Source organism: Hyperoodon ampullatus (assembly GCF_949752795.1).
Source record: "Hyperoodon ampullatus genome assembly, chromosome: 4".
Classification (NCBI taxonomy): Eukaryota; Metazoa; Chordata; class Mammalia; order Artiodactyla; family Ziphiidae; genus Hyperoodon; species Hyperoodon ampullatus.
In genome coordinates this window covers 22,410,058-22,437,128 of record NC_136917.1, presented here as the reverse complement: position 1 = coordinate 22,437,128, position 27,071 = coordinate 22,410,058, and positions in this window count along the sequence as shown.

Genomic DNA, 27,071 nt, shown 5'->3' with positions numbered 1-27,071 from the left:
TACATATAAACCTCATGGTAACCACAAACCAAGAATCTATAATAGATACACACACACAAAAGAGAAAGGATTCCAAACATAACACCAAAGATAGTCATCAAATCACAAGGGAAGTGAGGAAAAGAAGAAATAAATGAAAAAGGACTACAAAACAACCCCAAAACAATTAAAATGGCAATAAGTATATACCTATCAATAATTACTTTAAATGTAAATGAATTTTTGCTCCAATCAAAAGACATAGAGTGGCTTGAATGGATAAAAAACAAGACCCATAAATATGCTTCCTACAAGACATTCACTTCAGATCTAAAGTCACACATAGACTAAAAGTGAGAGGATGGCAAAGAGTATTCCTTGCAAACGGAAATGAAAAGAAAGCTGTTGTAGCAATACTTATATAACAAAAATAGAGTTTAGAACAAAGACTGTAATCAGAGACAAAGATATTATAAAGATCAGAGAAGAAATAAATGAAATAGAGACTAAAAAACCAGAACAAAACAAACGAAAAAATCAATGAAATGTTAGCTGGTTCTTCAAAAAGATAAGCAAAACTGATAAACCTTTAGCCAGACTCATCAAGAAAAAAAGAGAGAGGATTCAAATTAATAAAATCAGAAATAGAAAAGAAGTTAAAACTGAAACCACAGAAATACGAAGGATCATAATTAACTGCTATGAAAAACTATATGCCAATAAAACGGAAAACCTAGAAGAAATGGACAAATTACCAAAATGTACAATCTGAAACAGAAAGAAATAGAAAATGTGAACAGACAAATTACTATTAATGAAATTGAAAAAATAAAGAAAAATTTAAAAAACTCCCAACAGGGACTTCCCTGGTGGTGCAGTGGTTAAGAATCCACCTGCCATTGCAGGGGACACAGGTTTGAGCCCTTGTCCAGGAAGATCCCACATGCCGCAGGGCAACTAAACCTGTGTGCCACAACTACTGAGCTTATGCTCTAGAGCCTGGGAACCACAACTACTGAAGCCCATGTGCCTAGAGCCCATGCTCTTCAACAAGAGAAGCCACTGCAATGAGAAGCCCATGCTCTGCCATGAAGAGTAGCTCCTGCTCGTCACAACTAGAGAAAGCCCACGTGAACCAACGAAGACCCAACACAACTAAAAATAAATAAATAAATAAATAAATAAACAAATAAATTTATTTATTTATTATTATTTTTTTTTTGTGGTACGCGGGCCTCTCACCGCTGTGGCCTCTCCCGTTGCGGAGCACAGGCTCCGGACGCGCAGGCCCAGCAGCCATGGCTCACGGGCCCAGCCGCTCCGCGGCACATGGGATCCTCCCAGACCGGGGCACGAACCCGTATCCCCTGCATCGGCAGGCAGACTCTCAACCACTGCGCCACCAGGGAGGCCCAATAAATTTATTTTTAAAAGAAACTTCCAACAAACAAAATTCTAGGACCAGACGGCTTCACAGGTGAATTCTATGAAATATTTAGAGAAGAGTTAGCACCCATCCTTCTCAAACTATTCCAAAAAACTGCAGAGAAAGGAATTCTTCCAAACCTATTCTATGAGGCCAGCATCACCCTGATACCAAAACAGAAAAAGGTATCACACACAAAAAAAGAAAATTAGAGGCCAGTATCACTGATAAACATAGATGCAAAAATACTCAAAAAATATTAGCAAGCTAAATCCAACAATACATCAGATGGATCATACACCATAATCAAGTGGGATTTATCCCAGGGGTACAAGGATTTTTAACATCCACAAATCAATGTGATGTACCACATTAACAAGCTGAAGAATAAAGAACTCATGATCATCTCAATAGATACAGGTATAGCTTTTGACAAAATTCAAAATCTGTGTATTATAAAAACTCCCCACAAAGTGGGTATAGAGGGAATATAATTCAACATAATAAAGGCCATACTTAAAAATTATGTATTATATAACATACTACCCAATGGTGAAAAACTGAAAGCATTTCCTCTAAGGTCAGGAATAAGACAAGGATGTCCACTCTCACCACTTTATTCAACATAGTTTTGGAAGTCCTAGCCACAGCAATCAGAGAAGAAAAAGAAATAAAAGGAAGACAAACCGGAAAGGAAGAAGTAAAACTGTCACTGTTTGCAGATGACATGATACTAAACATAGAAAATCCTAAAGAAGGCAGCAGAAAACTACTAGAGCTCATCAATGAATTCGGTAAAGTTGCAGGAAACAAATTTAACATACAGAAATCTCTTGCAATCTTATGCACTAACAATGAAAGATCACAAAGAGAAATTAAAGAAACAATCCTATTTACCATTACATCAAAAAGAATAAAATACCTAGGAATAAACCTACCTCAGGAGGCAAAAGACCTGCACTCAGAAAACTATAAGATGAAAGGAATCAAAGATGACACAAACAGATGGAGAGATATACCATGTTTTTGGATCGGAAGAATCAACATTGTGAAAATGACTACACTACCCAACGCAATCTACAGATTCAATGCAATACCTATCAAATTATCAATGGCATTTTTTACAGAATTAGAACAAAAACTTTTACAATTTTTAATGGAAACACAAAAGACCCTGAATAGCCAAAGCAATCTTGAGAAAGAAAAACGGAGCTGGAGGAATCAGGCTCCCTGACTTCAGACTATACTACAAAGCTACAGTAATCGAGACGGTATGGTACTGGCACAAAAACAGAAATATAGATCAATGGAACAGGATAGAAAGCCCAGAGATAAACTCACACACATATGGTCACCTTATCTTTGATAAAGGAGTCAAGAATATACAATGGAGAAAAGACTCCTCTTCAATAAGTGGTGCTGGGGAAACTGGACAGCTACATGTAAAAGAATGGAATTAGAACATTTTCTCACACCATACACAAAAATAAACTCAAAATGGATTAGAGACCTAAATATAAGGCTATAAAACTCTTAGAGGAAAACATAGGCAGAACACTCTCTGACATAAATTGCAGCAATATCTTTCTCGATCCACCTCCTAGAGTAGTGAAAATAAAAACAAAAATAAACAAATGGGACCTAATTAAACTTAAAAGCTTTAGCACAGCAAAGGAAACCATAAACAAAATGAAAAGATAACCCACAGAATGGGAGAAAATATTTGCTAATGAAGTGACTGTCAAGGGATTAATCTCCAAAATATACAAACAGCTCATGCAGATCTATGTCACAAAAACAAACAACCCAATCACAAAATAGGCAGAAGACGTAAATAGACATTTCTCCAAAGAAGACATACAGGTGGCCAAAAACCACATGAAAAGATGTTCAACGTCACTAATTCTAAGAGAAACGCAAGTCAAAACTACAATGAGGAACTAATGTGAACCTGCAGTAAAGCACAGGGAACTCTACACTTCTACTGTGTGCAGTAGAAACTAACACAACATTGTAAAACAACTATACCCCAATTGAAAAAGAAAGCTACAATGAGGTGTCCTCTCACACCAGTCAGAATGGCCATCATCAAAAAGTCTACAAACAACAAATGCTGGAGAGGGTGTGGAGAAAAGGGCACCTACAACCATTATGGAGAACAGTATGGAGGTTCTTTAAAAAACTAAATATAGAACTACCATATGATCCAGCAATCCCACCCCTGGGCATATATCTGGAGAAAACCATAATTTGAAATGCTACATGCACCCCAATATTCATTGTAGCACTATTTACAGTAGCCAAGACATGGAAGCAATCTAAATGTCCATCGACAGAGGAGTGCATAAGAAGATAGGGTATATATATACATATATATATATATATATATATATATATATATATATATATATATACACACACAATGGAATATTACTCAGCCATAAAAAAGAATGAAATAATGTCTTTGGCAGCAACATGGATGGACTTCGAGATTGTCATACTGAGTGAAGTAAGTCAGAGAGAGAAAGACAAATATCATATGATAGTGCTTATATGTGGATCTAAGAAATGGTACAAAGGAACTCATTTACAAAACAGAAATAGAGTCACAGATGTAGAAAACAAACTTATGGTTACCAGGGGCAAATGGGGGAGGGGACAAATTGGGAAACTGGGATTGACACATACATAGTACTATATATAAAATAGATAACTAATAAGGGCCTACTAGAGAGCACAGAGAACTCTACTCAGTACTCTGTTATGACCTATATGGGGAAAGAATCGAAACAAGAGCAGATATATGTGTAACTGATTCACTTTGCTGTACAGCAGAAAGTAGCACAACATTTTACATCAACTATACTCCAATAAAAAATTAAAAAAAAACAAACAAATTGACAAAAAAAAGTTTCTTGTTGGAGAACATTCCAAGGACAGGTGATGCCTAGGTCCTGAAGTGGTATGAAGATGATCTATTCAATGTATAGAAAGAAACCTAGAGGTGAAGGGCAATGAGGATTAAAAAAATTAGAGTTATGTCTTATTTTTTCCCTGAATTCTGTTAAGAAATGGACAAATAAATTATTTCCCCAAGTTCAATGGTTGTTTTGGGGGCTCACCATATATAAAGGTTCATGATGACAACCTTCTTCCTCTGAGCTATTATACATGCATTTTTAAAAAATAATTAAAATTGACAGCATTTGTCTCAGTTCAAAAATAAAATACTTCAGTTCCAACAATAACAAGAATAAATTAATCAATAGAAGCATATCCAGAGAAGACACTGATGACCAAATTAGACAAGAGCCTTATATATCAGTTATAAATATACTATTTCCTTTGTACAAGATAGAGGAAATTATGAGCATAAGTCAGGTGCTCCTGAGACACATCCTAGAATCTAGGGCATCTTGACTCCCCTGACTGGTTTCTGGGGGAATGTGGGGTAAGAGGTGCCCTTGGCTTCTGGGTCATCATGCCAACAGGGCATCATGGTATTCCACTGAGACTCCTGGAGACTTCCATGCCCTCAAACAGTGTGAAGTTGTTGCTAGCATCCTGTGGCAGATGGGGAACAGGGAGTGGGGGATGAGGGTTAGGGTCATTCCATCCCAGGAAGCTCCCTGCCCATAGATGAAAACCCCAGTGGCAGCCCCCAGAGCCCTTGGTGAGCCTGGGTCTGCTTCTTCTGTCTGCTCTCTGGAGGAGAGCCACTGAAGGTCTTGGCATCCTTGGGGGATCTGGAGCTCTTGGGAATCTTCCTCAGGGCACAATGGCTCCCTTCAGCACCAAGAGTTAGTCCCATGGGGAAGGGCCACTGAGCCCAGGTTGGAGTGCTACAACCACATCCTGGTATGCCAGTGACTACAGCTTCCTAAGTGGCCTATCAACGTGTCCTTGGTACACACCCAAGGGACCCGGCAGAGCCCCAGCAATCACCTGGGATTTCCCAAACAAGCCCAAAGTCTCGATCTCCTCGAAGGATTTTTCACCTTCAGGACTAGTGAATGGAGCCCTATAGTCGGCCACACATTCAAGTGAAGTTCTCACAAAGCTCATAATCTCCCCCTGAAAAGCAATATTGGACAAGTGATACAATTCTCATATATTTTTTGCCTTATATTCTTTATTGTTAGGAAAGTGAAAATAAAGTGACATGTTTGTGTGTGCGTGTGTGTGTGTGTGTGTGTGTGTGTGTGTGAATGACAGTAAAAGTTGTTTAAGAGGAAGACTTGTGAAAGTGGGATCGACACAGAGGAGAAGTGTTTTGTTTTTGACAAATATCTCCTAGGACATGTGCAGAAAGCAACGAAAGAGACACAGAGATAATAACATGTATCTATGTTATGATGGTCAAAGAAACTGTGAAGGAAGAAGCACCTGCTGCAACTTTGCCAGGAGGGGACGGGAGGCCCAGTAATGCTCAATCAAAGGATGATGATGCCTGTAAAAATTAATAAACAGGGGAATTCCCTAATGGTCCAGTGGTAAAGAATCCCCCTTGCAATGCAGGGGACGCAGGTTTGATCCCTGCTTGAGGAACTGGGATCCCAGACGCTGCGTGGCAACTAAGCCCGCATGCCACAACTACTGAGCTCGTGCACCTCAACTAGAGCCAGCATGCCGCAAACTACAGAGCCCACATTCCCTGGAGCCCAACTAGAGAGAGAAAACCCGCACGCCACAACTAGAGAGAAACCCACGCACCACAACGAAGAGCCCGTACACCACGTCGAAAGATCCCGCGTGCCCCAAGCAAAGATCCCACGTGCCGCAACTAAGGCCCGACGTAGCCAAAAATAAACAAATCTTAAAAAAAATTAATAAACAGAAACCTCAACTAAAATAGAGCCAGGAGGCCAGAAGGGGAAGCTCTCACACTCTACAACCATAGTGGAACCCCAAAGGAAGAAGACTTCTTCCTCTTGTCTGGCAAGAGCTCAGCCAACGAACGATTGTCACAATTCAGTAAATGAGAAGCCACTAGACTCTTAATTCTCAATTCCTCTAAGGAACTCTTTGTTTACTAAAACCCTCCCAACTTCCTTTCCCCCTCTCTCCTTATGTGAAAGACTTGCATGTGACTTGCCATGGTTGCAGACGCCAAATTGCAGTTCTTTGATGATCATGAGTAAACCCATTTTTGCTGGAGAAATAACTTGCAGTCTACTTTAGGTCAACAATTTTGGCCCACACAGGGACCCAGAGAAGACCCCCGACAACTGGAAGGTGGGCAAGCAAACAAGTGTGATACCAACACTAACCTCATTGATGCTTGCTGGGACCCTGGGGTTTGAGGGTAAGTCTTTCTCCTGGATCTGAGCTTCTGCCCTCTTTACTTTGAGGATCTCCAGGTTTTATTCAGGATCTATATTAAGGCTTTGTCCTCTCTGATTAAAGCCTTGTTTATTTGGCACATTGACCCGGCTCTTTTGAAATCAGGCTGCTCCAACTGGAATTCCCTTGCCTTCAGCCTGATTCCCATTGGAACAGGGGCTCTTCTGTTGGATCTGTGCTGTTAAGCAGTTGGCGTGAGTCTTTCAGAGCTAGGCCGTGCCCTTGGAACTGGCTGGTGTTAGGCCTACAGGCTGTTTGAGCTGTTAGGGTTTTTTTGGTAATTTATCCTTCTATTCTAGAGAAAGACCTCTGGGAAATAGGATCCCAGTTATCTAAACATTTTGAAGGAGCATTCCCCCCACCCCTCAACCACAGGGGCCCTGGCTGATTTTATGTTTAAAATCTGTGGTCCTTCCTCATGTGCATTTCTATGTGGACCTGAGGCAGGAGATAGATGGGCCCCAGGCCAGACATTTACAACTAGCCTCCTGTACATATTTCTTGAGGCAGGGTATAGATGGGCTCCAGATTAGACATTTACAGCCAGCCTCCTGTTTATACTTCAAGATAGAAATAACAACAGGAATAGGCTAAGCACTGCCTGGGCAAAAGATCAAGAGGTCACATATTTCTCATCCTTGGGGTCAGGGAGATCTTGACTGCACATGCACAGATAGGATCCTCGGGGGTCAAAAAGGGAGGGGACACCAGACTATACTAAGTTTTACTAACTTCCCAAAGGTCCTTGTGCTAAAATCCATCTTGGCTAAAGTATGCGTGTGCACATAGGGGTGCACATAGGGGTGGGCCCTGAGTCAAAGGACAAAGCAAGATGATTGGCCAGAGAAAAACAAAGACCTGGAAGACTGCCCCCTTACAAATGATTTAAACTTCCCAGAGGCGTGACTTTTCTCTGAACTCAACCTTGCCTGTGTTGGCATGTACTCTGCTTTTCTAATATATGCCTACTTTCCTCTCTACCTTCTGTCTCCTTGTCAAAATTTTTTTCAAGGCAGACAAGAAATGGGGCTCAGAATTTATCCGCTGGCCCTCCTGATCTAGTGCTTAAGATCTGGCACTCTCACTGCTGCAATCAGGGTTCAATCATGGTCTTGCTTCCAGCTGCTGCTCACTGCACTCTGAAATTAGACTAACCTAACCAAAGGCAATTACAGGAAACCTTTGAAATCCCCAAACTTACCTTTCTTAAAACCCAACTGAACAACCTTACCTATAAAACGTCTAAAACTGAACAAAACACTTATTTTTATTGGTATTTTGAGGCTTCCAAATGTTATCAGGAGCCTAAACTTGCCTCTCTGCAAAATAAGATTTTAAGGTTAATTGAGGCAAACAAATGATTAAAGAAGGAAAAAATAGCTTCTGAAGCCTCACGTTCTTCTTCTGCAGCCTCTTTGTCTCAGGCTCTGCCTTTAGCGCCATCTTGTTCCCCTCCTCTGGGACCTTGTGCTCAGGCCCTGCCTTCAGGGCCATCTTTTTCCTTCCCCTTTATACTGCCTATTCCTCCTCTGTACCCTCAGTTCCTCCACACTAACTCCCTCGCTGAACTTCCCTTTCCCCCTGAAAATCTCCTCACCCCATTTTCCTCTGAATCTATCAGAACCTGTCCCTTTAGAATTTAGCTTTCTGAGGATCCAGAGGTTAAACCCTTAACTTTAAATATTCCTTGGGCTAAAACTGAACTGCGAGCCATAGTTAAAGAGTGTCCCAAAGTAACCAAAGATCCTCACAGATTTGCTGAGGAATTTAATATAACAATCTTACCAATCTTGTGCTCTGACTTACATCAGCTAGGTCATATGCTTGTTGGTGAAGGCCAGGCCCAGCATTGGATGAAAATTGCTGACTGGGAAAGTCCTGAAAGGTCTCTAGAATTAAAAGCAGGAGAGCAACCTGCTAACTTATATGGTCAGGCCAAGGCAATTTCTAGGTGACTTCATCGGGCAATTCCTAGGGCTTTTCCAAAGCCTATTGATTGGAATAAAATTCAGGCTTACACACAAAAATCTGATGAATCTGTTCATAGCTATTACAATCAACTTCAGATTATTTTAAAGAAGATTCTGGTCTTCCTTCAGATGTTGATCCCACCCAGGTAGATTTAACCCTGTTTATTAATGGTCTGAACCAGGGTCTTTCCTTACTAGTAAAAAAGAACAGGATGGAATAGGAAATGATGTCCACTCCAGATTTAGTTAATCTTACAAACCAGCTCTCTCACACTCTAGATGAGTCACCTAAAAGGAAAACTGCCAAAATTCTTAATCGTAAACTTCAGCAAATAAAGTTCCCTAAATGAAACAAAAACCCTCCTAGTTTCTGCTATTAGAGCAAAGAGCCAGGGCACTGGAAAAGAGATTGTTACAGATTCAAGCCCTTCAGTCACCATCAGCCCTCTAACCAGGCTTTCCAACTTCCTCCCAATTCCCAGTTGTGGGGCTCCAAGGAACTACAGGGGCTCTTCCCAATCCTCCCTCTTAATCAGCTTGGAGAAACATTCCTTCAGATTTGGGATGGGTCTCTTCTCATCCTAACTGACACTGCAGCCACACTCTCGGTGCTCAACCCCACTACTATAAAGCAGCCCCTGCCTCGGAGTACTAATACAGTTCAAACAGTGGGCATCTTTAATGAACCTCAAGAGGTTCCTGCCTGTGAACTGATTCCCTTTCGTTTAGGCCCTTTGAGAAACACACACTCTTTTCTCCTTAGTTCCTCTGCCGCTATCCATTTATATTAGGCTGAGACTTCTTACAGAAGCATCATGCTAAAATTTCTCTCCCCTGAAAGGGGAAAATAATTTTGGAATTTGACAGTAGTTATCAAAGCAGCCAATTAAATGACTCTGACATCTTTTATCAGCTCCGTCTCTGAGCTGATTCTGGAACCACTGATCATTTGTCCCTATTGAATCAACAACCACCTCCCTTATAGGCAAAATCTCCAACTGATATTGGCAAAATTCACAGTGCATCAATTCAAATAGATCCCTCAAAACCTCTCCCAGAATTAATCAACATGCTATAAGTAAAGAAGCCTTTCATGGCATAAAACCCATAATAGGACATTACAAGTCTCAAAGACTCATTATTTCTTGTAATAGTTCCTGCAATACCCTTATTTTACTAATGAAGAAACCCAAGGGCTGAGGGTGGAGGTTTGTTCAGGACTTCAGAGCAATAAACAACATTGTCATCCCTCCACACCCTGTTGTTCCTAATCCTCATATTTCACTAACATCCATTCCCACTGGATGTAAATTTTTTACTGCAATTTTATTTATGAAGTACATTCTTTAGTATTCCAGTTGATGAAGATGGACTATTGTCTATCGTTTGTGCCTTCACTTGGAAGAAAAACAATTCACCGCGACAGTAATGACTCAGGGTTTTACTGAGCTCTTATTTCTCAAAAATTCTCAAGGCTGATCTGGATAATGTAAAGTTCCCAGAAGTTCTATTTTGTTGCAACATGTGGACGGTTTGCTTCTTTGCTCTCCTCAGACCGCTTCACAGGAAGACAGCACCCACTTCCTAAAGCTTTTAGCCTTAAAGGGACACAAGGTTGCCAAGGAAAAATTGCCATTTGCCCAAACCCAGGTTTGATATTTAGGGCATCTGATATCAGAACAAAAGCTATACCTAGTTCCAGATAGCTTTCATGGTGTCCTGAGTTTCCCAAAACCCCAATCTAAGCATTGACTGCAAGGTTTTCTCAGGCTAGTCAGTTATTGCTGAAAGTGTATTCCAAATTTCTCTCTCTATTTTTTAAATTAAATTAAATTAATTTATTTATTTTATACAGCAGGTTCTTAGTAGTCAAATTTCTCTCTTATAGCCAAACCTCTGTGTGTTTTACTCAACAACAACAACTCTGACCCAGTTTTATGGGAAGAGCCAAACAGCATAAACAAACTTTCAGGCCTTAAATGAGAGCTTGAGAAACCCACCTGCCCTTGGGAATCCCAGTTATCAGATCCTCTTTTTCTTTTTTGTATATGAAAAGGAAGGGAATGCCCTTGGGATACTCACCCCTAAACACAGGGACTACCATTGACCCATAGGGTATTATGGCCAGCAGGTGGACCCTGTGGCACACCTTAGAGCCATTACAGCCACTGCCCTTTTGGTTGAGGCCACCAAGAAAATCATTGTGGGATCCCCTTTAATCATCCTTGTACCTCATGCAGTAGAAACCCTCCTGAATTCTCATCACACTCAACATTTCTCAGTTAGCCACCTCACCTCCTATGAAGTCCTTTTGTTAACTGCTCCTCATATAACTCTTTTATGTTGTAAAAACCTCAGCACTACTACTCTTTTCCCGTCCATCACCAATGAAGTCCCTCACAACTGCTTAACGCTGAAGGATCTCCTCTTTCTCTTTTTTTAGAAATTTATTTATTTTATTTATTTATTTTTGGCTGCATTGGGTCTTCATTGTTGTGAAAGGGCTTTCTCTAGTTGCAGCGAGCGGGGACTATTCTTTGATGCGGTGCACGGGCTTATCATTGTGGTGGCTTCTCTTGTGAAGCATGGGCTCTAGGAGTGTGGGCTTCAGTAGTTGTGGCACACAGGCTCAGTAGTTGTGGCTCGCTGGCTCTAAAGCACAGGCTCAGTAGTTGTGGCACACAGGCTTAGCTGCTCTGTGGCATGTGGGATCTTCCTGGACCAGGGCTCGAGCCCATGTTGCCTGCATTGGCAGGCAGACTCTTAACTACTGCACCACCAGGGAAGCCCTGAAGAACCTCCTCTTGACTCCACTTGATGATTTGCAGGAAATTCCTTTGGGTAACAGTGGTTTCTCATGGTTCACCCATGGTTCTTATTTAAAAGGTGACAGTGGCAAATATCGTGCTGGGTATTCTACTGCAACTTCCTTTGAGGTTGTTGAGGCAGCATCTTTACTTATGGGTAATTCAGCCTAATAGGCCTACACAGGCTTGAGCTCTTACCCAGGCCTGTACTTTAGCCAAGGGCAAAACTGCCAATACTTATACTGATAGTAGATATGCTTTTGGTGTAGCTCATGCTTTTGGAATGTTGTAGAAGCAACATGGTTTCCTTACTTCCAGCTGAAATAAAATTTTAAATGGCCCCTATGTTTAGGTGTTATTGGATGCAACACTTTTACCTGCCACTTTAGCCATTTAGATATCAGGACATTCTAAACTTGACTCTCTAGAAGCTAAGGGAAATTTATCTTACCGACTTTTCCACAAGGAATGCTGCTATTAAAGGGACCAAAACCAGCCAAACCTCTGTCATGGTCCAAAGGGATATTTCCCCAAATGATAACTGGGGAAAACTGGACCAGAGAATTTCAACAATTGGCCTGAGAAAAGGAAAAACAAGACTGGAAATTCAATAATTTTTTTGATAACAAGAGAATGCTCTGGTTTGGACCAAATAACAACCCAGTCTTACTGAAGACTCTAAAATTCCCACCCTGACTGGACCTGCACATCATCTGGTGACCTGAAAGTAAAGATTTCCCAGAATTGAAGCAGATGATGTCTGAGTTCTACTTCTCTCACTATTTGGGGGACTTGCATGTGACTTGCCACGGTTGCAGACCCTGAACTGTAATTCTCTGTTGAATAAACCTATTTTTTTCTGGAGAAATATCTGGCAGTCTATTTGTTTTCAGTCAACACAATTTGGTGACATTTAGTACAATCACTTTTGCACAACCCTCACCACTATGTAGCCCCAGAACATTTTCATCATCCCCCAAAGAAAACCCTGTACCAATTAAGCAATCACTCCCCATTCATCTGTTCCCCAGCACTGGAAACCACTAATCTACTGTCTCTTGGATTTGTCTATTCTGGATATTTCACATAAATGGAATCATACGTGGTCTTTGTGTCTGGCTTCCTTCACTTAGCATAATGTTTACAAGATTCATCCATGTTGTGGCATGTATCAGCATTTTATTCCTTTTTCTTGCTGATTAATAGTTCATTGTATGGTTATACTACCTTTTGTTTATCCATTCATTGAGTGATGGATACTGCGTTATTTCCATCTTTTGGCTATTGTGAATAGTGCTTCTATGAACAGTAGTGAACAGGTTTTTGTGTGAACAAATGTGTTCAAGTCTCTTGGGTATATACCTAGGAGTTGAATTTCTTGGTCTATGGTAATTCTGTATTTAACACCACCAAACTGTTTCCCACAGCAGCTGCACCATTTAACATTCCCACCATTAATGCCGAAGGGTTCAATTTCTCCACATCCTTACCAACATTTGTTATTAAAAAAAATAGCCATCCTAATGGGTGTGATATGATATCTCGTTGTGGTTTTGATTTGCATTTCTTGCATTATGACTAATGATGTCAGACATCTTTTCATTTGGTTATTAGCTATTTGTATATCTTCCTTAGGAAAATGTCTATTCAATTACTTTGCCCCTTTTTAATTGGATTGTGGTTTTTACTTGGATTGTGTCAAATTATGAGTTAAAAAAATATTTCAGACATGAGGCTTTTAGAAAATATTTGCAAATATCTTTTTCCATTCTGTGAGTTGTCTTTTAATTCTCTTGATAGTGTCTTTTGATACACAAAATTTTAATTTTTCTTTTTAAGTTTTAATTTTGATGATGTTCAATTTATTAAATTTGTTTGCTTGTGTTTTGTGTCATATCTAGGAAAATGTTGCCCTATTCAAGGTTATGCAGAGTTTCACCTATGTTTCCTTCTAAGAATTTTATAGTTTTTAAAATAGTTTTAGCACTTACATTTAGGTTTTGATTCATTTGGAGTTAATTTTTGTATGTGTTTTGAGGTATGGGTCAGATTCATTCTTTTGCATGTGGATATACAGTAGTCTCAGCACGAGTCACTGAAGAGACTATATTTCCCCCCATTGAATGGTCTTTTTAGTCTTGTCAAAAATCAATTGACCATAGATATGTAGGCTCTCAATTTGATTCCACTGAGCTATATGTTTTTCTATATGCCAATACCACATTGTTTTGATTACTGTAGTTTTGTAGTAAGTTTTGAACCTGGGAAGTGTTCTTCTTCCAAATGTGTTCGTCTTCTAAATTATTTCCACTATGTGGGATCCCTTGCAATTGCATATGAATTTTAGGATCTGCTTTTCCACTTCTGCAAAAATGCTATTGGAATTTTGATAGTGATTTGCATTGAATTTGTAAATCATTTTGGTAGTCTTGTCATTTTAACTATACTATGTCTTCCAATCCATGAATATCAAATATCTTTCCATTTATTTAGGTCTGGGTCTAGGTCTTCTTTAATATATTTCAACAGTGTTTTGTAGTTTTCAGTGTGCAAGTCTTGGACCTACTTGGTTAAATTTCTCCTTAAGTATGTTATCATTTTTGATGCTATTATACATGAAATTGCTTTAATTTCCTTTTAAATTTTCTATTACTAGCATATAGAAATAAAACTGATTTTTACATGTTGATCTTATATCCTGAAACACTGCTAAACTCATTTATGAATTCTAATTGAATTTTGGTAGTTGTTCAGCTTTTCTATATATAAAGTCATGTCATTTGCAAATTGAGAAATTCTTCCTTTCTAATCAGGATGCCTTTTATTTCTTTTCCTTGCCTAACTGCTCTGACTACAACTTCCAGTGCAGTGTTGAATAGAAGTGGCAAAATCAGGCACCCTTGTCTTGCTCCTAATCTTAGGGGGAAAGCTGTCAGTGTTTCACTATTCAATATGATGTTAGCTGTGGATTTTTCATTACTGTACTTTATCATGTTAAGGAAATTCCCTTCTATTCCTGACTTGTTCAGTAATTTTACATGATTGGATTTTGCATTTTGTGAAATGCTTTTCCTGAATCAAGATGGTTGTGTGTGTGTGTGTGTGTGTGTGTGTGTGTTTTGCCCTCATTCTACTAATGCAATGTATTATATTGATTGCTTTTCTTATGCTGTACACATCTTCAATTTCTGGGATAAAGCCCACATGGTCATGGTGCTTTATCCCGCTAGATTTATGTTAATTTGGCTAGGAGTTAGGCAGCCATAGGTGCCAGAGACTTCAAATTCCTCTAGTATCCTTGTTTTTGTCTCCACTATTGACAAAACACTAAACACTCCCTAAACACTCCTCCTCAAGGAGAGTCTGTATCCCTCTTTCTGCTGTAATCCAGTGTTGTTGGTATGTTGGCAAGCTGTGGGGTAGGGGTGGGAGTAGGGATGGGGGAGGAGGATTCTATAATCTTCCAATTAAATCTCAGTCTTAGTAGGCCTATGTCTAGGGCAAATGTTTATTGGGTGGTATAGCTTTTTCCCAAGTTCCTTGCCCTATACTCCCTCCTCTAGTTGCAGCATTCCCAATCTCTTTCCTTGAATCCCCCCCAACCCCATCTCTTTGACTGTTTTCCCCTCCTTAGTGAGACAGGAAGGTTAGAGGGGGCTAAAGTGGGAGGAATGTCCTTACCTCAGCTAGCATAAGACTCTAGAAACTCTTTTCCCCAGGAGAGTAGGCATTTTTGGTGGAGAAGACTCTGGGTGTATTTCACAATGGTTACTCTTCTTCCACTAGAGCCCTGAGGGAATATTTCTCAGGTCGCCACCACGCAAATCCAAACGGGTTTCTGGATCTAGTGACAATGGAAATGTGGGGGACCCTTAAGACTGTGGCCCCCCAGGAGTTTCTCACTCTCAAGACAGTCCACACAACCTTCAGCAATTTATCAAAATGAGCATTTAAATCTTTCTACCAGTTTATGGCTTCAGTAATTTCTGTTCCAGGTAAGCAGATCTCGGCTGTATCTTTCTGGATATGCCTGTCTCTCCAGATTTCAGTGTTGCAATTTGCCCACCAACCTCAGTTCTCAGGAAGATAAAAGAAAAGTCACTGATTTTCAGCCTGCCCAAATGTTTCTTGTTGTAAGGATACAAGCGATCACTTGCAAGCTGTTTACATGTCATAGCTGAAACAGGAATTCCAAACAAGTTTTTGAATGCTAGAAAGTTGAAGATTATGAAATGCAAACAAAATCACAAAAATTCTTTAACTGCTCAAATGTTTAAATGCTGAAGTAATGCAACAGCTTCACAATAAGTACTCCAGTGTCAACAGAAAGAATATCAGGTGTTGTCTGTGCAGAATTATGCAGAAACGCAGAATATGGGCAAGATAGCCAACACCCTGCATAGAATCCATTACACTTTGATTCAACTTTGAATAAATTGTTTGCACTTTTGCACATCCACCATAATTTGCATTTGTATTATCTCTATGAAAAGCAGTACACTTCTCATTAACTCAATAAGTGAGCAGCAGCCTTCTAAGCAAGCCTTTTTCACGGGAAAAACATACAAGCAAAGGGATTTTTTTTTTTCAGTATTGTGATTACTTGCAACTTGGGCTGTGTTGTAAAAAGACAAGGCATTTTAGATCTTTAATAATCTCTGTAATAGTAAATAGAGCTATTACATTTTTTTATGGTTGCAGCATTTTATCCTGGCACTTAAAATTGTTTTGCAATTTTAGAATCAGAAAATACTCCTGGTATGTTTGATCAGTCATTTGTGCTGAAAAGATTGATAATGATGATACACAATGTGGACAGTCATTACAACTTCTGCTGTGATTATTTTATTTTCATCCGAATTTGTTTTAATTAGAAAATGTATTTTATCTGTTTATAGCTGAGATAATCATATATCTCTTAGGTTTAGCTGTTAATAGATACTGGTTTATAAATTACTTTCTATCACTTTTTCATATTGAATGAACAGTTTCATGCTGTGGAAAAGGTTTCAAAAGGATTTTTTTCCTCATTTAATAGATAACCAATGCTCTGAAAATTAATCATGAATTTGCATTTGCATTTGGGATTCAAATACTAGATGATAGCAAACACCACAGAAATTGAAAATACTGAATTTGATAGTCTCATGGCATCATGATTATGTTTGTCACTGACGAGGCTAAAGTTATAACAGTAAATTGAGGTTGAACTGTAGAAGTTGTTACCAACTAACAATAAATTGAACTTTGATATGTGATGCGGAAAAGGTGAACATCATGTATGGCTGCAAGCGAGAGCTGTATTTGCAAGGAAGAACCTTCCCAAAGAAAGCCACAGCTGATCTCATACAAGGTTTTGGGAAGCTTGGTTCAAGGATTGGTGGATTTTCAGAAGCAGGAGTGTTTATGGATTGACAGACTTTCAGTTATGTTAGTGTGATCACTGAAATAAGGTTGTTATTGACTGGCATACTTTCAGAAGTATGGTCACTAGAGTGAGGTATCTGCTGACTGACTTGTCTACCGGCATGGGATAGTAACAAATTGGCTGACTTTCAGAAGCTGAAGTCTCTTTAACTTGCTAACTGTCAGAAGCATGGCCACTGTTGATTTTCAGAGCATGTGTACTGATCCAAAGTAATCTCTAATTAATGGTGATTACTTGCTTACAACTTGAGACTTTGACAAAAAGAAGTCTTTTCCTTTCTTTAATATGGAAAAGAAGACTCTCAATTCTTATTTACCTTCTCCTTCCCCACCCCGCCCCCCAACTTTGGTCTTTCCTCAGCCAAAAATATGAGAGAGACTATAAGGGATTGTTTCGGTCTTTGTGGAGATATACAATTTTCAGCTAGCATTGCCACCTAAGTAATTTAAGTGCCAATTACTTGAAGCAGGAAAATAGCTTCAACTGCTCGATTTTCATTATTGGGAAAAAGCACAACTTATTACAATAAGGGTGACCTGACAAAATCAATACAGGATGCAGTTCAAAATCATTCAATACGAGACATATCCAGTATACACAGGATACCTGGCAACCCTACCTTCGAGTCAGCTTAGCCTTCTCATTCACCAACCTCATCTGTTTGCTTGTGAACACCATGTCTTGTTTCTAATCCATTATCTTGTCTCCTGTTCTCCATATATGCTATCCCTGCTTGAGTTTGGACTCTCATCCACCTATCACTTGAATTACCATAGCCCAGATTTCTAGGCATCAGTCTATACAGCTTTAATACATACTAAATACACCCTCTATACATCGTTGCCAGAACAATGTTCCTTGCTTAACATTTTTAACTGACTCCATCAATTTCAGGATAAAATCCAAACTTCTTTTCATGGCAAATAGGCCCTTTGTTATCTGGCCTCTGCCTTCTACTCAGACTTTAACATCTGCCATTCTCCTGCTCATTAGTTCTATACTTGAGTTTCCATAAAGGTGTCATGGTATTACTCACCTCTACCTCTCCTATTTGGAATGCTTATCTCATCCTCTGGAGAGTTCTTATTATTCTTTCAAAACCTGGCTCAGGCATCATTGCCTCTGGAAAGCTTTCTCTGATGTCACCAGGTTTCCTTGGTTACATTCAATCTCTCCTGCGTCATGTCCACATCTCTACAACTTTCTTGCACTGCAACATATTGTCACAACCTATCTATTTGCCTGTTAAAACAACCACACTTACATACAGTGACATAATAATTTGCTTTACTCCATCCCCTTTCCTCCATTCATGGCTTCTTGAAGGCCTGTGACTTTTTTCTTAAAATTCCCAGTGTGCAGCATAGTACCTGTCCCAAAGCTGGGACTCAAACAACCAACCAACCAAACTACTGAGTTGCTTATAAATTACTCCTTTTGTTTTCTTAAAATTATTTGACACTAGAGAACACCAAGTAGGAAAAACATACTCTTTATTTCATGAAGTGATTGATGTACCTTTCAATATTTTGGCACATATGCTAGATTCATTAAACTACTTTTGACAGCCCCTTCTGCTGTGAATTTAGAATATATGTTATTAAATATATATGTATAATATATATTAAATATAATTTAATAGCTTTAAACTTGAAAATCACTTATTTTTCCATTTAATATACTTAAGATGACAGCTCACAGTATATAGCATGTATAATTTCATAATAAATGACTTCAGAGCAAAAAAAATAATTCTGAGAACAGAGTTAAAAATTGTGTAGAAAATTTCCAATTCACAGCAATTACTAGAAGAACAAAGGAAGAGAACAGACTTTTATTTCTACTTTTAAATGAAATCCATGCACAAAGTTTGACATCAAGTCAGGAAAAGGACAAACCCCAGAAAGTGAGAGGTAGTTTACAATTCATTTTTACCTTTCATTTGGTCCTTTTCTCTAAAAATGTATAATTTCTTTGACCACATCTTTTATATACTATTACAATGTCAGTTATTTTAAAAAAAGTATTAAGTTTACAGTTTAACAGGAAATCCAGTGCACACTTCCCCTCATCACCCAGATGTTTATAACAATTACATATGATATGCAGCATGCGATGCTGTGGAGAAAACAATTATTCTACAAATGCCCAAAGTCAATGTCTCCAGTCAGGAATTCTTCATTTTAGGTTATTATAAAGTGTCTGATAGGACTGAACAATTTCCACTTTTCTCATTATCTATTACATAGGTTTATCCTTGGAATTTATTATTTGATGACTAAATCATAGAACGGCTTTTCATATCCATTACATTTATTACATCACTTTCATGTATTCTGATGAGCTTTGCTTTCAGAATTTCACACATGCAAACCTACTTTCTAGGGGTTCTCTTCAATATGAATTTTATAATGATTAGTAAGAGATGACCTGTGATTGAAAAGTTTCCCACATGTATTACATTCATAGGGTTTCTCTCCAGTATGAATTCTCTGATGGGCAATACGTGATGAGCTTTGTCTAAAAGTTTTCCCACCTGTATTACATTTGAAGGGTTTCTCTCCTGTATGAATCCTTCGATGTTGAATAAGAGCTGAACTTCGGCCAAAAGATATCCCACATTCTTCACATCGATATGGTTTCTCTCCTGTGTGAATTCTCTGATGATTACTAAGGGATGAGTTACACCTGAATGTTTTCCCACACTCATTACATTTATAGGGTCTTTCTCCAGTATGCATTCTCTGATGTTGAATAAGAGCTGAACTTTGTCTGAAGGCTTTCCCACACACTTTACATTTACATGGTTTCTCTCCAGTATGAATTCTTTCATGAATAATAAGTGTTGAGTGGGAACTTAAGGCTTTACCACATTCATTACAATTATAAAACTTCTCACCAGTATGAATTATTCGGTGTCTGTTAAGTCGTGAAATAGAAGTGAAACCTTTTCCACATTCATTACATCTATAAGGCTTTTCTCCAGTGTGAATTCTTTCATGTTGAATAAGAGATGCACTCTGACTGAAGGCTCTCCCACATTCACTACATTTGAAAGGTTTCTCTCCTGTGTGTATCCTCTGATGATAACGAAGGGATGAACTAGACTTAAAGGTATTGCCACATTCATTACATAAATAGGACTTCTTCCTGGAATTCATTCTCTGACATCCAGGAAGGGATGTGTTGCAACTAGATGCCTTCCTACCTGGATTATATTTATAGAGGTTTTCTCCAGCATGGATTTTTTGATGTATAAAAAGGCCTGACCTTCTGCTGAAGGATTTACCACATTCTTTACATCTATAGGATTTCTCCACAGTGTGTGTTCTTAGGTGTTTATAAAGGGATGTACTGAGAGTGAAGGCTTTCCCACATTCTTTACATACATAGGGTTTCTCTCCAGTATGAGTTATTCGATGTTGAATAAGAGCTGAACTTTGGTTAAAGGCTTTCGAACAGTCTTTACATTTAAATAATTTCTCTCCACTATGGTTTTTCTCATGTTTACGAAGGGATGAAGTATTAATGAAGGTTTTCTCACACATACTACATTTATAATGTTTCCCGGCTGTGTTGATTTTTTGTTGATTAAGTAAATTGGAATTCTGTTTGAAGCTGTTTCCTTGTATTTCACATTTTGGTGGGGTTTTTTTTTTCTCTGGGAACCATCTGTTGCCTAACAAGGACTGACTTTGGGCTGAAGTTTTGGCGAAATTCAGTATTTTTATGTTTTCTTTCTACAGTGAGGATTTTTTTGTGAGTGACTGAAACTATCTGAACACTTTCTTTTTTCTTCTGCTTTTTCTCTAATCTGTCTTCATATTTGCAGGGGTTTTCTAATTTGAAGTCCCAAGGTCCATTCCTTTTGGATCTTTTCATTATCAGCTCCTGAAATGAAGAACCTTGTGTTTGAGTTGACTTTGTGGTTTTATAACTGTTCTTCCATCCTGGAAGGGAAAGAAAAAACTGAAGATGTTCCATGTGATACAGCATTTGGCTACTGAGACTAAATGTATAGACTGAATATTGATGGTATTTAAATAAGGTCTTGGCATATGGCCAAAAACAGTAAGAAGAAAAACGTAGGAGATTTAAGCGGTACAGAGAAACAATCAACAGGAGTTGAGAACAACAGGGTGGAGAAAAGATTAAACAAACCCATTTAAAGAGGGTGAGTGTAAGAGTGATCAGAAGAATTGGCTAATGGAAAATGGAGAAGAGGGATTCAAAGGGGAGCCATGAATTGGAAAAGGCAGCCTGGGATCAGAGTCCAAAGCCCATGATAGAATCCTAAATTATCTTCATGACATTTTTCTTCTTTGTGTAATCATTCCTAATCTGGAAAGTCTTCATCCCTTTTCCCTCATGCCAAATTCCTTTGTATCCTTCAGATTCAGTTCAAAAGTTAACTCTGAGTCCCTTCTTGACTGTGAGTTTCCATAGTGCATTCCTCTTATTATAGGCACTCACCACAGTGTTAAAAAATATATATATATATATATATTCTATATATGTAATTATATTTATCTATATCTAAATATTTTTCACTTTCCTTTTCTACCCTAATGTTCTCTGCAAGCAGATTAGCATGCCCTATTAACCTACAGATCCTCCTAATGGCATCTGAATTATACACAAAATGTTTATTTTGTTAACCTTCCTTAATAACTTATTTATACCTAATTTGAACAATATCAAATAATCTCAATTATTTATATATTAATTTCATACACACACACACACACACACACACACACACACACAAGATTCAAGCACTTGTTTGAGAAGTTGCCTTCCAGGACAGTACATTATACAAGCAGTGGGAGGGTTTCAGAGCCAGTTCAAACAGGAAGTAATTACTGAATTAATCTACAGAGGTTCCAGGAAACCTCAGTGTTTATGAGGTGGGTTAAGAAGGAAGAATCTGTGGCTGAGCCTGAGAAGAAGTCACCAGAGGAGAAAACTGGCAGATTCAGCTGTCATGGAAGTTGAGGACTGAGAGCTTTTGAATTGGGGAGGCCAGGGCTCTGGGGGAGCCAGGTTCTAAGCCTCGCTCACTGCTTTCCTGCCCCGTGATAAACAGCAGTGCAACCTTGGACGGAAGGATGCAGGTCCTGCCCTGGCGGAGCTCAGTGGAGGGGGAGGCTAATCGCACAGAGGGCTGTGGAATGACAGCCTCCGGTGAGGACCTCGGGGGAAGAGCCGCAGGTGCTGTGAGAATGTGGAACAGGAGGGGTGCTGTGGGCAAGGCTTCCCGAAGAAGGGCCGGATCCCACATTGTGTTCAGGCACAGGAAGAGCATGTCAGAGAGTCCAGACAAAGGAAGCCAGTGTGTGGAGACGGGAGCAGGGAGAGGGGGCCGGGACCTGAGAGCCAGGCACAGCCTCTGAGGAGTTGAAGTACCCTGGCCACGGGCCCAGGTTTATATTCTGCAAGGATCAGCCTGCAACCAATGTGGAGCCACCTGGCATGGACGTAGTAGGACTTGTCTGAGGTTGCTGTCGGGTCCAGATGAGTCAGTGATGACCCCTCACAATGCGGGCCCAGCAGAAGGGCTGTGGGACAGGCTGTCTTGAGCCCTAAAGCGCCCACACCTTTAGTAGAGCTCATTCTTCCCCGTATAATGTGAGATCTTTTGAAGTGGGAACCACACTTATCTCTCCTTATATATTTTAACTGTCACTTGGGAGAAATATTCTAATTTTGTGGGAACTGCTAGAGACCACCACAAAGTAAACAGAGAATGCAGGCAGCAGGAAACCAGTGGAGAGTTTAGGAGGGGCATCAGGTGTGGACTGAGTATGGCGTGGAAGATCAAAAGAAGAGACGGAAGAATTGTTCCCTTTCCATTTGCCTCGGAAGCCTCTGATCCATGAGGAGTCCCCATTCCTGAGTGAAGTGTTAGTTGGATTAAACTGAATAGAAAGTATGACTGGAGTCAAAAGCTGTCCAGAGAGACCCTGAAGACACCTAGTGGTGATGTCAAGTCCTTCTCAGGTTTGGGAAGCTGTCCCTGAAGGAAAACTCTGAGTGGGTGTCTGGAGGAAGTAAGGCCATCAGAGCCAAGCAGTGTGTGCGTTTCGCTTGATGGGATGAACCTCCTCTCTTTGGTCAAAGGAGACAGTCAGATGGGGCGTCCTGGGAGTGCTGGCGTGTGGTTGTGTCTCTCCTGCACCCCTGGCGAGTCTCCCATTTGCCTGGACTAAAGTGCCCTTGGAACAGTTTCCCTTCCAAGGGGAGCTCACTTCCCTGTGAGCTTAGGTGAAGGACCTGGATGTTCTTGGAAGTACCTTGATCATTAACTCTAGGCCAGAACCAAAAACCAACCCTTTGAACAGCTGGTGACAGAAAAGCTTATGCTTCCAGGGTAGGGCTCCTAGAACCTCTAATTGCCTCCAAGTGTGTTTTTAAAATATAATTTTCACTTCAAAACTACTCACAAATGGGAAAAACAAGACAAAAAGGGAAAACAAACCGTCATCCCTGGATCTGTATGTTTCATGTTGAGAGATGGGAGGAAATGGCTCAAAGGCTACACGTCTCATCTGAGTCTCTTACTTAAGAAATGAGTCCAAAGTCTAATCACTATTCTGGCATATTATGTACATAAGATATATATATATAAAATAAGAATAATGTGATTAAATCAACTTGAACGTCTCATGAGTTTGATTTACACCTAACATGAAAATATTCTTTTATTCAAAAAATTTAAAATCCAGGGATGATCTAGGTAAACAGTTACCTCCAATGAAAAGGTGTTTTTCTTTCTTTGTCTTTTTCTCTTCCTTTGTTATATTTATGCAAGAATTCAGGGCAGACTGAACCTGGAAGGGTGGTCAGCTAAGGGGTTGCTTGTGGGCTGCCTTCCACTCACCGAGACTTGCTGGGGCTGCATCTGCACAGAGAGTAGGGGTCTTTTTCTAATTTGCAGAAAGGTGCTGTAGGGGTTATAGCGGCAGCCTAATGAAATAACATGCAGTGATTTTAAGGAGTGAATTTCTTACAAGGTGAAAGTTGAGCCCAAATGCTCTGTAGCCCTGTTTACTATGTTTGATTTAGTCTTGTTCTCATCCCCTGCGCTCCTCTCCTGCCACCAACATCTACTGTCCTTGTAGCTGCCAGAATGGTCTATTTAAAAGATAGATCAGGTCATCTCACTCACATGCTCAAAACCTCTAGTGGCTTCTATCACATAGAACACAATCCAAAGCCCCCAGCGTGGCCCTCAGAGGCCTTTGTGGTCTGGCCCCAGCTACCTCTTCGCCTTCACCTCCTTCCTCTCTGCCCTTCATTGGAGAACTCTAATCACCCTGGCCTCCTTGTAGTTCATCAGGAAGGCCAAGCAGGCTCCCACCTCAGGGCCTCTGCACTTGCTTTTTCCTCTCCTGGACCATTCTTCTTCCTGACGGCCAGGAGCCCACTTGACTCACTTCCTCACACTATACAGGTTTCTGCTCAGATGGCACTTTGTCAATTAGACACAGCTCATCCTTTGTTCTTTGTCCTCCACAGGACACAGGTCCTTTGTCCTCCACATTCTTTATCCCCTCACCATGCTTCATTTTCTCTCAGAGTACTTATTACTGCCAAAGAGTACATATTTATTTATTATCGGCTCTTCCTCTGGATTGTAAATTCCCTCATGCTGGGTTGTCTGTTTCATTTGTTCCCAGGTCCCCAGTACCTAAAATAGTGCCTGGTCAGAGTCAGCTTCCAGTTAGTGAATGTATGAATGACTTGGTTAGGTAGTCGTGATGGAGACAGAAAAAAGGGAACCAGTTGCAGAGATATTTGGCAGATAAAAGCAACAGGACTTGGAGATGGTTTAGATATGGAAGATAGAGGAGATGGAGTTGTCAAGGATGCGTGCTTGGTTTGTGGTTTGTTCTGGGATGGACAGTGATACCATTCACTGAGATAGTGGTGCTAGGAGATCAGATTTGGGGGATGGTATAAATATGGTTTTGGATGAATTCAATTGTCTTTGGTTGACCCAGTTATTCAAGTGGAGATGTCAAATAGCCTGTTTGATTTGGAGTTCCACCCCTTATAATATACCCTGGGCATTAAATGTAAATTTGGGAGACCCTGTTACTAAAGATAATTGAAACAGTGGTTGAGTTTGAGTTAGCCTGTGGAGTGGATTCAGAGTACAGCAAGAGCAAGAAAGAGCCTAGGACTCAATCTTGAGGAACTCTGGCATTTCATGGTTAGGCAGAGAGAAATGAACCCCTAGGGAAGACAAGGGTAAGGTGTACTCTAGAAGGAAACTCAGGAGTCTAGTGTCATTGAAGTCAAGTCTCATAAAGGATGGTATCAGTAGAGGTAGGGAAAAGTAGATGAACTTGAGACATATTTAGATGGCAGAATAAATAAGTCTTGGTAATTGATTAGCAGAGGGAGAGGTGTGAAGGATGCCTTTTAAAGTTTTGATTCAGAACTGGTGCCAATTACAGAGACAAAAGGGTTATACAGGTTGGGGGGAGGAAATAATCATAAATTCAGTTGAGCTGTCTTTGAGACACTCAAGTTGCTGTTTTGAGCTGGGTTTTGTATAATTAGGTATGGAGAGTAGAGAAGTCTTGCCTAGAGTATGTTTATAGATGAAGCTGGCCTGTGGAAAGGGTACAGAGTGAAAAGAATCAGGGGCCTAGCACTCAACCCTATGGAACTCCAAGGATTAAAGATCAGGTAGAGGAAAATGAGTGCACAAAGGACATTGAAAAGCCGCAAAGGAGATTCAAGCTGGTGGAACATGAGAAGAATTTGGAGGCAAGTTCAGGGTCACTGTAGCTTAGGTAGTGAGCACCTGAAGGAAAATGAGGGGTCACTATCAGATGCTGCTGAGAGGTAAGTTAGGTGGGGACTGAAGAGAGCATCTTGCCTCTGTCACATGAAGGTCATGGTTGCCTTAGAGTAGTGGTAAGGACAGAAGCCAGAATGGAGCCCATGAGGGGTGAGTGAGCAGGAGGAGATGAATATGTGTGGGATACGACAAGGTGAGATGTGACAAGGAGGCAGTAGCTGGAGAGCTCTTCTATGCAAATATAAACAAATATTTCTTGTTTTTCTCTGTCCACTCAAATTATATTATACAGCACACATTATTCTGCCCCTTTCACTTGATATATATTGAAACTCTTTCCATGTCAGTACATAAAGAGCTTCCTCATTCTAAGGAGTAGTTCTACGGCCTTCAGCTGGCTCTCTTCTTGGCTGGCAGAAGAGGTGATTTTGGTTGTATGTGGCTTTGGATAATGTTAGCCCAGTGGGTCCAGTTTGGGCTAGAATGTTATAAATGCTGTGGTTTCTAATTAGCAATATGGATATTGGTTTAAAGCTGTACCTTTATCATGTACCCATATGATGTCCTGGTGTATTACATTTAGAGTTAATCCAACTGTCCATCAAAGGAATCTGGTTGAATAAGCTGAGGGACATTCTCATGGTGGAATTCTCTGTAAATTCCACTGTGGGGTGATAATATTACTAAGTAGGGGAAAGTGCAGAACAGAACAGTGAGAGTAGGAGTTTTATCAAAGGAAGGAGGAGATACCAAAAAAGAAAAAGTGTATATTTGCTTATATTAAAAAAAAATAGAGAAGCCAAAAAAAGGGGATAAAAGCAGATCTTTAAAAATGGTTACCTATAAGGTGAAGGAAGAAAAAGAAAAAGGATTGAGAGAACAAGGATAGAATGTAGAATTTTTTTAAGGTACCTTGTTTTTATAATGTTGACTTTGGAACCATAAAAATGTTTTATAGGGCTTCCCTGGTGGTGCAGTGGTTGAGAGTCCGCCTGCTGATGCAGGGTACATGGGTTCGTGCCCTGGTCCGTGAAGATACCATATGCCACAGAGCAGCTGGGCCGTGAGCCATGGCCGCTGAGCCTGCGCGTCCAGAGCCTGTGCTCCGCAGCGGGAGAGGCCACAACAGTGAGAGGCCCACATACCACCAAAAAAATAAGTTTTATAAATTATAAAACAAGATTAAACAAAAATGAAAAAGTGTTCCATAAATATTGAAAGCAAAATGAAACAAATGACCCTAATTGTGTTTCAGGTTGTTGACTTAGTCACAGAGAAAAATAATCTCAAATGCTTTTAAATCACA